General features: G+C 39.9%; 1 pseudogene across 1 annotated transcript; it reads right to left on the bottom strand.

Moving 5' to 3' along the window:
• Nucleotides 1–8,256: 8,256 nt before the first annotated feature.
• Nucleotides 8,257–9,259, bottom strand: LOC306670388 (olfactory receptor 5K16-like; annotated as a pseudogene). Its single transcript has 2 exons — nt 8,628–9,259; nt 8,257–8,565 (listed from the first exon to the last, which is right to left on the bottom strand). The product of its transcript is annotated as an olfactory receptor 5K16-like (transcript).
• Nucleotides 9,260–9,989: the final 730 nt, after the last annotated feature.

Here is a 9,989-nt window from a genome sequence, read left to right as displayed (position 1 = left end):
TGTCTTCCAAGTTTTCATCAGAATCACCCATCATCAAGCTCTGCTTGCAATATTCTAGGCCTTCTCTGACCTGCATCTCCAAACTCCTCCCACAAATGAGTTCAAAAACATTTTGAACCCCACTGTCAGGTTAGTCATAGCAACAACGCCACTTCTCAGAACAAATTTGTGTGTTAATCAGGTTTTTGCTGGGTTGACTAAAATACCTGAAAAGAATATCTTAGAGGAAGAAAAGTTGATTTTGAAATCATAGTTTCAGAGTTTTAGCCCATGTTCACTGGGCTTCTTTGCTCTGGGCCTGAGGTGAAGTGAAACATCACAGCAGAAAGGCAAGGCAAAGTATCACAGCTTGGTACATGATGGATATAGGAAGTTAGGGCAAAAGATCACAGGGACGATGATCCCTTTGAGAATACAGCCCCAGTGATCTATGTCCTCCAGTCATGCCCCTCCTGCCTAAAATTACCACCTACTTTGTCCATTCAAATAGGATTGACTGATTAGGTCAAAGCACTTACAATTCAATCATCATTTCACCTCTGAATATTCTTTAACTAGCAGGAGCTTTTGGGGCTCACTTCACATGCAAACCATAATGAAACACAAAGCATATTTCTAGAATGTAAAATAAACCAAAGTAGCCAGATTCCAGGTAAATTCTAGCAATTGGATTCATGGATACAAACTAGTTTTACAGATGAGTACTTTAAATTCTTGATTAAAACTGACTTTGATTTTCTAAACTTGCACTTGAATGGTAGTAACTGCATGGTCACTAACTTACCAGTTTCCCACCCTATAATTGTTACTAGTTCACAAACCTTAAGGTAAAAATTTAACTAATGCTCCATTCCTACCAGTTTCAAAATATACTGGAATATTGCTTGTGAATATTACATGGGACTACAGTGCGATGATTTCAGAATTCTAGATTTTATGGAACCATTATATTGAACCAGCTTTCACCCTTTATGTGAATTTAAGTGGTACTGGGGTACCTGGCAGTTTTGTTTATGTTAAAATAGATTTGTTTCATTGGTAAGAGAAACTTCTTGTGACAACATTAATTTAAGACAATGGTGGCATTCAGGGAACTATTTTCCTTTCAGAAGCAACAACTGCAAAAATGGAACACTGGGTTGAATTTTAAAAGGTGGGCTTTAGTTGAGCTCACACTTTTCTACATATGAACATGATATAGGTTTAGAATTTTCTCCAGTCTTCCTAGAAATTGCTAAGTGAAATCAAATTTTAAAAGTTAGTACTTGCCAAACTCCAAAAACCCCAACCAATTTAAGCCTGGAGAGTGTTGCATCATACCAATGCAACTGTATGTTTTATTACACACACCAAAAAAATCTGCAGCGCTAATTAGAGCATTTCTTCTTAATGGAATTTATTTTATATCTATTATACCACACATTATATTTTAAATACTGATATATAAATGTTAATATTTCTTTTACCTAGATTTCACTGAGAAAACTTTTTGAAAGTGCATCATTTGCTTTATGCTGAGGGTCTCTGAATTTAAGAATACATATGTGTACTTCCTTGTTGCAGCAATCGGAATTAAGAGAACCAAAATCTCAGAGACAAACTATAGGTCAGTGTTAATAATGTGTCCTTACTTTGCCAAGTTTCCCTGTGCTGAGATCAGAGTATTTTTTGGAGATTTTAAATACTGAAAGCATTTAAACCACTTGAAATCAATTAAAGATGTCTTTTGGACAATAAAATTAAAACAAATAGTGTTCACTAAAGTCTTATGATCATCTTGCTGATTGGTACAAAACCAATTTATACAATTCCTTTCTTAATTTATACAATTCCTTTCATCATGCTGACCATAAAATGTAAAACAGGCAGAAAATAGTTTCAGGATGTTTTGTCTACTTTCTGGAGGAAGTGGAATTAATATGGTTTATGAGAAAACAACAGTATTTGTAGAGGGAAACTAGAAGATTGTTAGGTACAGGAAGGTTCATCAACTTCTTCACTACATAACATAAATTTATCCCCATGTATTGTATTCAGTTTAAATTTTATTTTATTATTGGTTCTATATACAAATTACTGAGACTTTTCTTTGTGTGTCTTCTTACCGGATACCCCTTATGCTTCTTAAGCTGATTTTTTTCATTTTCATACTGCTAATTACACTTCACTAAATCGCGTCTGTTCAGTACATCTATAATTGGTCACTCCTCCTTTGCCACCATTAGCATGTTGATTTAGTGAGAAGCGATTTCTTTGATATGTCCAGTTCTGTATTTCCAGCACTCTGAATAGTGTCTGGCATTTTCTAGTACTCATTATCTGTTGAATACATTTAAAACATGATACTTTCCTACTTAAGAATTCATAACACTCATATATTGCTGGTAGGACTGCAAAATCGTGAGACCACTCTGAAGAGTAGTATGGAGATTCCTCAGAAAGCTTGGAATGGAACCACCATTTGATTCAGTTATGCCATTCCTTGTTATATACCTGAAGGACTTCAAATCAGCACACGAAATTGACACCAACATATCAATGTTTATAGCATCTCAATTCACAATAGCAAGATTATGGAACCAACCTAGGTGCCCTATAGCAGAAGAATAAATAAAGAAAATGTGGTATACATATGCAATAGAATATTACTCAACCATAAAAAAGAATGACATTATGACTTTTGCTGGTAAGTGGATGGATCTGGGACTATCATGCTAAGCTAAATAAGCCAATTCCCCAGAACCAAAGGCCAAATGTTCGCTTTGATATGTGAATGCTGGCACACAATAAGGGGGTAGGGAGGGAAAAATAGAAGTTCAGTAGACTAGACAAAGGAGAATGAAGGGAAGGGAGGGGGGATGAGAATAGAAAAGACAGAATGAATAGGACATAATTTTCATGTGTTCATATATGAATACACAACCAGGGAAACGCCACATAATATACAACCACTTGTGGGATCCTGATTAGAAGAAGTTAAACTCCAAGTATGTATAATATGTCAAAATACACTCTACTGTCATGTATATCTAAAGAGAACAAGTAAAAAATGCTCTTCACTGGAAATTTTTCTTTCAGGACTTTAATTATATCACCTCATTCTCCCCTGACCTATTAGTTTCTGTTTAGAAATCTATTAATCAAATAGGAATTCCATTATAGATAACTTGATGATTTCTCTTGCTATTTTTAGTATTCAATCTTTGTCTTTTTTTCCCCTTTTTTAAATATATTTTTATTTGTTCTAATTAGTTATACATGACAGTAGAATGCATTTGACACATCATACTTAAATGGAGTACGACTTCTCATTTGTCTGGTTGTACATGATGTAGAGTTACACAGGTCATGTAATCATACATGCACATAGGGTAATAATGTCCTATTCAGTCTATCATTCCTACCCCTATGCCCCCTCTCCTTCCTTCAATCCCCTCTGTCTAGTCCAAAATACCTCTGTTCTTCCACCCCACTCCCCACTTATTGTGGATTGGCATCTGAATATCAGAGAAAACATTTGGCATTTGGTTCTTTGGGATTGACTCATGTTTCTTTAAAGCTGAGTAATAGTCCATTGTGTATATATACCACAGTTTCTTTATCCGTCTGTTAAAGTGCACCTAGGTTGGTTCCATAGTTTAGCTATTGTCAATTGAACTACTATAAACATTGATGTGGCTGTATCACTGTGGTATGCTGATTTTTAAGTCCTTTGGGTATAAACCTAGGAATGGGATAGCTGGGTCAAATGGTGGGTCCATTCCAAGTTTTCTGAGGAATCTCCATACTATTTGCCATAGTGGTTGCACCAATTTGCAGCCCCACCAGCAATGTATGAGTGTATCTTTTCCCCACATCCTCGCCAACATTTATTGTTGCTCATGTTTTTGATGATTGCCATTCTGACTAGAGTAAGATGGAATCTCAGTGTAGTTTTTTTTTTTAATTTTTAAATTATTTTTATTTAGCTTTTAATTTTTTACAGACTGCATTTTGATTCATTGTACACAAATGGGGTACATCATTTCATTTCTATGGTTGTACACAATGTAGATTCACACCATTCATATAATCATACACGTACATAGGACAATGATGTCTGTCTCATTCTACCATTTTTCATACCCCCCTCCATCTCATTTTGCTTTTCACACATTGATTCTATTAGACCTCTTTGAGGAACTTTTCTGATTGAAACTAGTTGGGAGCATTTAAGTTTATTGAATTTGAGTATCTGCATCTTCCCAATATTAATAGAGATTTCGACTAGAATGTTTCAGATGGATTTTTTTAATATCTTTCTCTTTCTCCTTCTGAAGCACCCATAATGCATACATTGGTTCAATGAAGTGTGTCTCATAAGCCATTCGACATTTCTTGATTTTTTTCCCCCTTTTGTCTGCTTGGATTATTTCAAAAGCCCTGAATGCAAATCCAAAAGCTCTTTCTTCTGCTCTAGTATATTGTGAGTCTCACTGTATTTTTTTTTCAATTTTAATTTCTTTAGCTCCAAAGCCTTTGTTTGGTTCTCTTTAATTTCATTAATAATAATAAAGTTAACAAAAATTAAAATAACATGAATAGAACAGATAAGAGAGAAAGAGGGAATGCTAAAATATAGTGATTCCCTGACTTGGCACATAACTACTAGTGGTAATCAAATAATGTTATTTATATCAGACAAACTAAAAGCACGATAAATGCAGATAAGGAGGATTGTATGTATAATAAAGGTTTTAACATAAAGAAAACATCTAAAAATGGTCAGAGTGCCCAAAAGACCAGAAGAAATTCCCCAAAAAGTATGTAAAAAAGTCATATAAACAAAGAACAGTAAATGAAACTATACAAATTTTGTTTATAAAATTTCTGAAGGTTCAGTTAAGACTTATAAATTTTAACAACATCATAAATATGTTTGTCCAATTAAAATATATATACATTCTAAACATTGAAAACACATATTAAGACGATCAACACAGAGAAGTTATTCATCATGAAGTTGAAAACATTTTAACATTTTTTTTTGTTACATGTTTTTCTCTATTACAAATAAATATGTGTAAAAAGTAGGGCATAGAGGAAAATGAATAGATGATTCATGAAAATAAAAAGGACCAATGAATACATATAATTTTGGTACATGTTATTACTAACAAAAATATAAAATATATAATAACAATGTTTTCATTAATATGTATTAAACATTTTGAGAATTTAATATGCAAGTTGCTATTTTATATTTCATACTGTATAAATTGTTGATGCTTTCAAGAATGAAACAAACCTTCATAATATTTCAAGCCAAAGTAGACTTTTTTCCTCCCAAATTTGTTACAATTTATTGTGAATTATTCTATAAAAATGTGCATTTATTACTCCTCATTTCATTGTTTTTCCACTCTTGGAATCTTATGTAAATAAAACTTCATTACTTATCAGGGAAAACATTTGGCCTTTGGTTTTTTTGGGGATTGGCTTATTTCACTTGGCATGATATTCTCCAATATGAAAAATGGTGGAATGATAGACATTACCCTATGGGCATGTACAATTACACAAATGGTATGAATCTACATCATATACAACCATAGAAACAAAATGATGTACCCCATTTGTGTACAATGAATCAAAATGTAGTCTGTAAAAAATAAAATAAATAAATGAAAGCTTCATTACTTTACATGTAGATTACTGCATTACTTTGTTTCTGGTTTCTCTCTTTAAAAGGCTAACCTGTTTTGTGAAAAAAAAAAAAAAAAATGAAGCCAGTTTTCTGAAAATAAATCATTTCACATTTTAGTCTAGGAATTTTAAGTGTTATAAACACTCTACATAAAATCAGGTAAACTTTCAGTAACTAAAAAATATTAATCAAAGAAGACTTAACATTTAAACATTTAATTAGGATGCTATGTTGACTTACTGTGGTTTATAACAGTACTTTCTCACAATTTTATGAAACTAATGCGGGCTGGTGTAGCAGTTATTATAGAGTTTACCTTGATTTACTCCGTGTAATTTGAATTAAGATTTGTCAAACAATTTTGAAATTCTACTAACACATTTTAATAAATACAGCCTAATGATTTAAATAAGATATGTTATGTAAAATAAGATTTTTGTTTTTTATGTTCATTGTTTATGAAAACATTTTAAAAAATTAAAACTAATTTGTAGTAGAGGATGAAGTTTAAAAATAAGAACTCATGACTTTTTTGCAAATATTTATCACTTCCTTATTTCTCAGACTATATGTAAAAGGGTTGAATAAGGGAATCACTATTGTATAAGATATTGACACTAGTATACCCATAGCCTCTTCTTTGAATGTTGAATGTATGTGAGAAGACAAAAGTAGAATATTGAGACTGAGAGAAAATGGGATGCACAGGTTGAAAATGCTCTACCTCTCCCCTCCTTAGATTTCATTTTGAAAATTGTGAAAATAATGCAAAGATAAGAAATCATTACAGTACATGTGAGCCACCCACTGAAGCAAAACACATGTGGAGAGGTTCCCTACTGTGATTCTGGAAATGGAAAAGGTAGTGGAGGCCCCAGAAGGAGATGGCCACTGTGGCTATGTCCAGGCAGAGTGGGGCCGTTTCTAGCTCTGACCTCAGAGGAGCCATTGTGAGATCAGGTCACCGGGCAGGTATATAAGCGGGTGGCTGGGGCTGGCTTTTCCTCCATAAGTACAGGAAGCTCTTGGTGGTGACCTGTCGGACTCCCAGCTAGTTAGCGCGCTTGGTGGTTGGCGGTGGTTGTGGTGTGTGGATCTTGGTTCTTTGATTTGGGTTTTTTGTTTAGTCTGGTTTTGGTTTTTGATTTCGATTTGTTGTTTTGGATTTTTTTTTTTTTTTTTTTTTTCAGCTAGCGTCCTCAGTGGGTGTTCCTGGTGAGGATGGGTGTGTTTAGCGAGAGTAGTGAGACTAGTGTAGTGTCGGAGGGGCCCGGCCCCTGCCACGAGCAGCCCTTCCTGGTCCTGAGGGCCATCCCCGCTGCGAGTTTGGCCAGTGCACCTGGCCCGCCATCGCCTGACGGGGACAGAGGTGGCGGTGAACGTGCTGAGGCTGTCGGTGCACAACATCCCGGTGCTGTCGGAGCCGTTAGTGCTGAAGAGGCTGGAGCCCCCCAGCGTGGTGCTGATGGCCACCCGGGAGAAGCTGTACGTGGTGATGGAGCTGGCGGCGGGGGAGCAGCTGCTGCGGCGCATCCCGCGTGGGGCCATGCAGCAGGAGGAGGCCCGCGGAGTCTTCAGGCAGGTGGCGTGTGCCGTGGCCTACTGCCACGAGCAGGGCGTGGCGCAGGGAGACCTCAAGCCCGAGAACATCATGGTGTACGCTGCGGCCGCATCAAGCTCATCGACTTCGGCCTTGGCCCAGGTTCAGGCCAGGGCAGAAGCTCCACAATTTCTGGGGAACTCTGGCGTACCTGGCCCCAGAGATCGTCCTGCGGCAGGAGTACGAGGGCCCCCAGCGACGTCTGGAGCCTGGGTGTCCTCCTCTACTTCATGTTGACAGGCAGCCGCCCGTTCAGGGCCCCCACCGCACAGGACGTGCTGATGGCCATCGTGCAGGCCAGGTTCCACGTGCCCAGCTCTGTTCCCGCCCAGGCGCGGAGGCTCATCCTCCAGATCCTGACCGTCAAGCCGCAGAAGCGGCCCACAGTCCAGCAGATCCTGCAGCACCAGTGGCTGCGGCAGGGCGAGCCTTGTGCGCCCCACCGTCCCAGCCAGGCGCTGCCCCAGCGCCCGGACCCCGCCCTCCTGACCGTCCTGTTCGACCTGGGCTTCGACCCCTACCACCCCTGGCTGTCCCTGGCCAAGAGGAAGTTCGATGCGGCCATGGCCACCTACCTGCTGCTGAAGCACCAGCAAGGCCAGGGGGTAGGGTTCCTGTCCCAGGGCCGGCCCCTGCCTACCTGACTGAAGTCCCGCCCGCACCCCGAGGACCTGTCCCCTGTCCCTGTGCTGCCCCAGAGGAGCACCAGCGAGCCTGCCCTGCTCACCTTCCCCGGGCCCCCTGAGGGTTCGCTGCCCCAGGAGGCCCAGGAGCCAGGCCGCCAGGGCGTCAGAGCTGCCAGCCTGCCCACCGTTCCTCTGCGCTGCCCGCCCGCCAGGGCCCCCACCCTGGGCAGCTGCCTGCAGTCAGACTCTGACCTCCCCCTGACCGACTCCTCCGCGATCTTGTACGCATGGTCCAGGACCGACAGCAGCAGCGCCTCCTCCCAGGACACAGCCCCACCGCAAGGTCACACAGGTGCCTGGAAGCGGGTGAGGAGGACCATCGGCGCCTGCCTCCGAGGACTGTGCTGCTGCCTGCCGCGGGCCAGCTCCAGCGTGGCCCCGACGCCACGGAGGAGAAGCGGGCCACACCGTGAACGGCCAGCCTCCCAGAAGCTGGAGAGCTGAGCCACATGGCGCATGGGGACGCCGGACTCTCCTCTGCCCCCACCTGCCCAGGACCTCAGAGACCCTTCTGCCTGGGACACTTGCCCTGCCTGCCCCGCCTGCCCCTCTCTCCTTTCCCCCATTTTTCTCACTGGATTCTTAATAAATTGCTTTCAGACCAAAAAAAAAAAAAAAAAAAAAAAAAAAAAAAAAAAAAAAAAAAAATCAAGACAGTGGAAATGGTAAAGATTTGAATTGGCATCAAGAAAATGTATATCATTAGTTCATTAATAAAAGGGTCAGTACAGGGGAATCTATACAGGGGAAGGATATCACAGAAAAAGTGATCAATCTGATGAGATCTGCAGAAGGTTAGCTTTAATAGAAGTCCTACATGAAACATAGAATGCAGATTACTAGCTATGAAGGTTCCTATAGTTATCTGAATGCAGTTTCTTTGACATGGTGTGGTACTGCAGTGGTCCGCATATAGCCACATAGCGGTCATAGGCCATTGCTGCCAGAAGAAAGCAGTCTGCAGTCTCAGCAAGACAGAAAATAAAATTGTGTCATGCACTCATAGAGGGAAATCCTTCTGTCCTCAGAAAAGAAGTTCTCTAACATCTTGGGAGTGATGGCACAGGAACAGCAGGAGTCCATGAGAACCAGGTTGCCCAGGAAGATGTGCATTGGTGTGTGAAGATGGCACTCCATGTAAATCAAGGCCACCAAACCTAGATTCCCCACCATGGTGACCAGATAGATGGCAGAAAACACCACAAACAGAAGGGTCTTCATGGTTTGGTTATCTGTAAATCCCATGAGGATAAATTGGGTTGCCAAAGAATGCTTTGTCTCAGTCATTCCTGACTTCTGCTTAGACATAAATTGTAATGAAATTCAATTGAGATTATAAGCAGAATGAATTTAATTCACCCTTTAATTACCCTAAGTATAAGAAGAAAACATTTCTACTTCAAATCACCCTATGCTGTCTCCTGAAAACTGGCACATTCATAGTATGTGAAGTCTTCTGAGAAGAAATATATCATGGATTGTGCATACAGGGATTGTCTGGGGAAGTCTGTGTGAGTTCCTAGGATGGAAAAGCTCTTTGTACATGGCCATGTACAGACTGATGGTCAGTATAATTATTTTGCCATTTCCCACCTTAAAAAACATTGTCTTATTATAGCATTCTCTCCATGAATTAAAAAAGTTATAAATATTTATGAGATTGATTTGATATTTAACGGTAAGTCATTCTTTAGACATTTTAATGGATAGATGTCTAAGTTTTTTAAAAATGTGCATAATCATGTCGAGTTTGAGAAATACTTTCTATAATCCGGTAAACTTTCACAGATAAGGTCACCAAGAGATATTTTAAAGAAATATCTAGCTGGGTACAATGGCAGACACCTGTCATCCCAGTGGCTAAGGAGCCGAAGCAGGAGAGGAGGATCACGAGTTTGAAGCCAGCCTCAGCAACAGCGAGGTGCTGAGCAACTCAATGAGACCCTGTCTGTAAATAAAATACAAAGTAGGGCTGGGGATGTGGCTCAGTGGTCGAGTGCCCCTGAGTTGAATCTCT

The sequence above is a fragment of the Sciurus vulgaris genome (genome assembly GCF_902686455.1).
Source record: "Sciurus vulgaris genome assembly, chromosome: 10".
Classification (NCBI taxonomy): Eukaryota; Metazoa; Chordata; class Mammalia; order Rodentia; family Sciuridae; genus Sciurus; species Sciurus vulgaris.
Note: the sequence above shows the minus strand (reverse complement) of the source record. Positions and strands in the feature narration are given on the sequence as shown.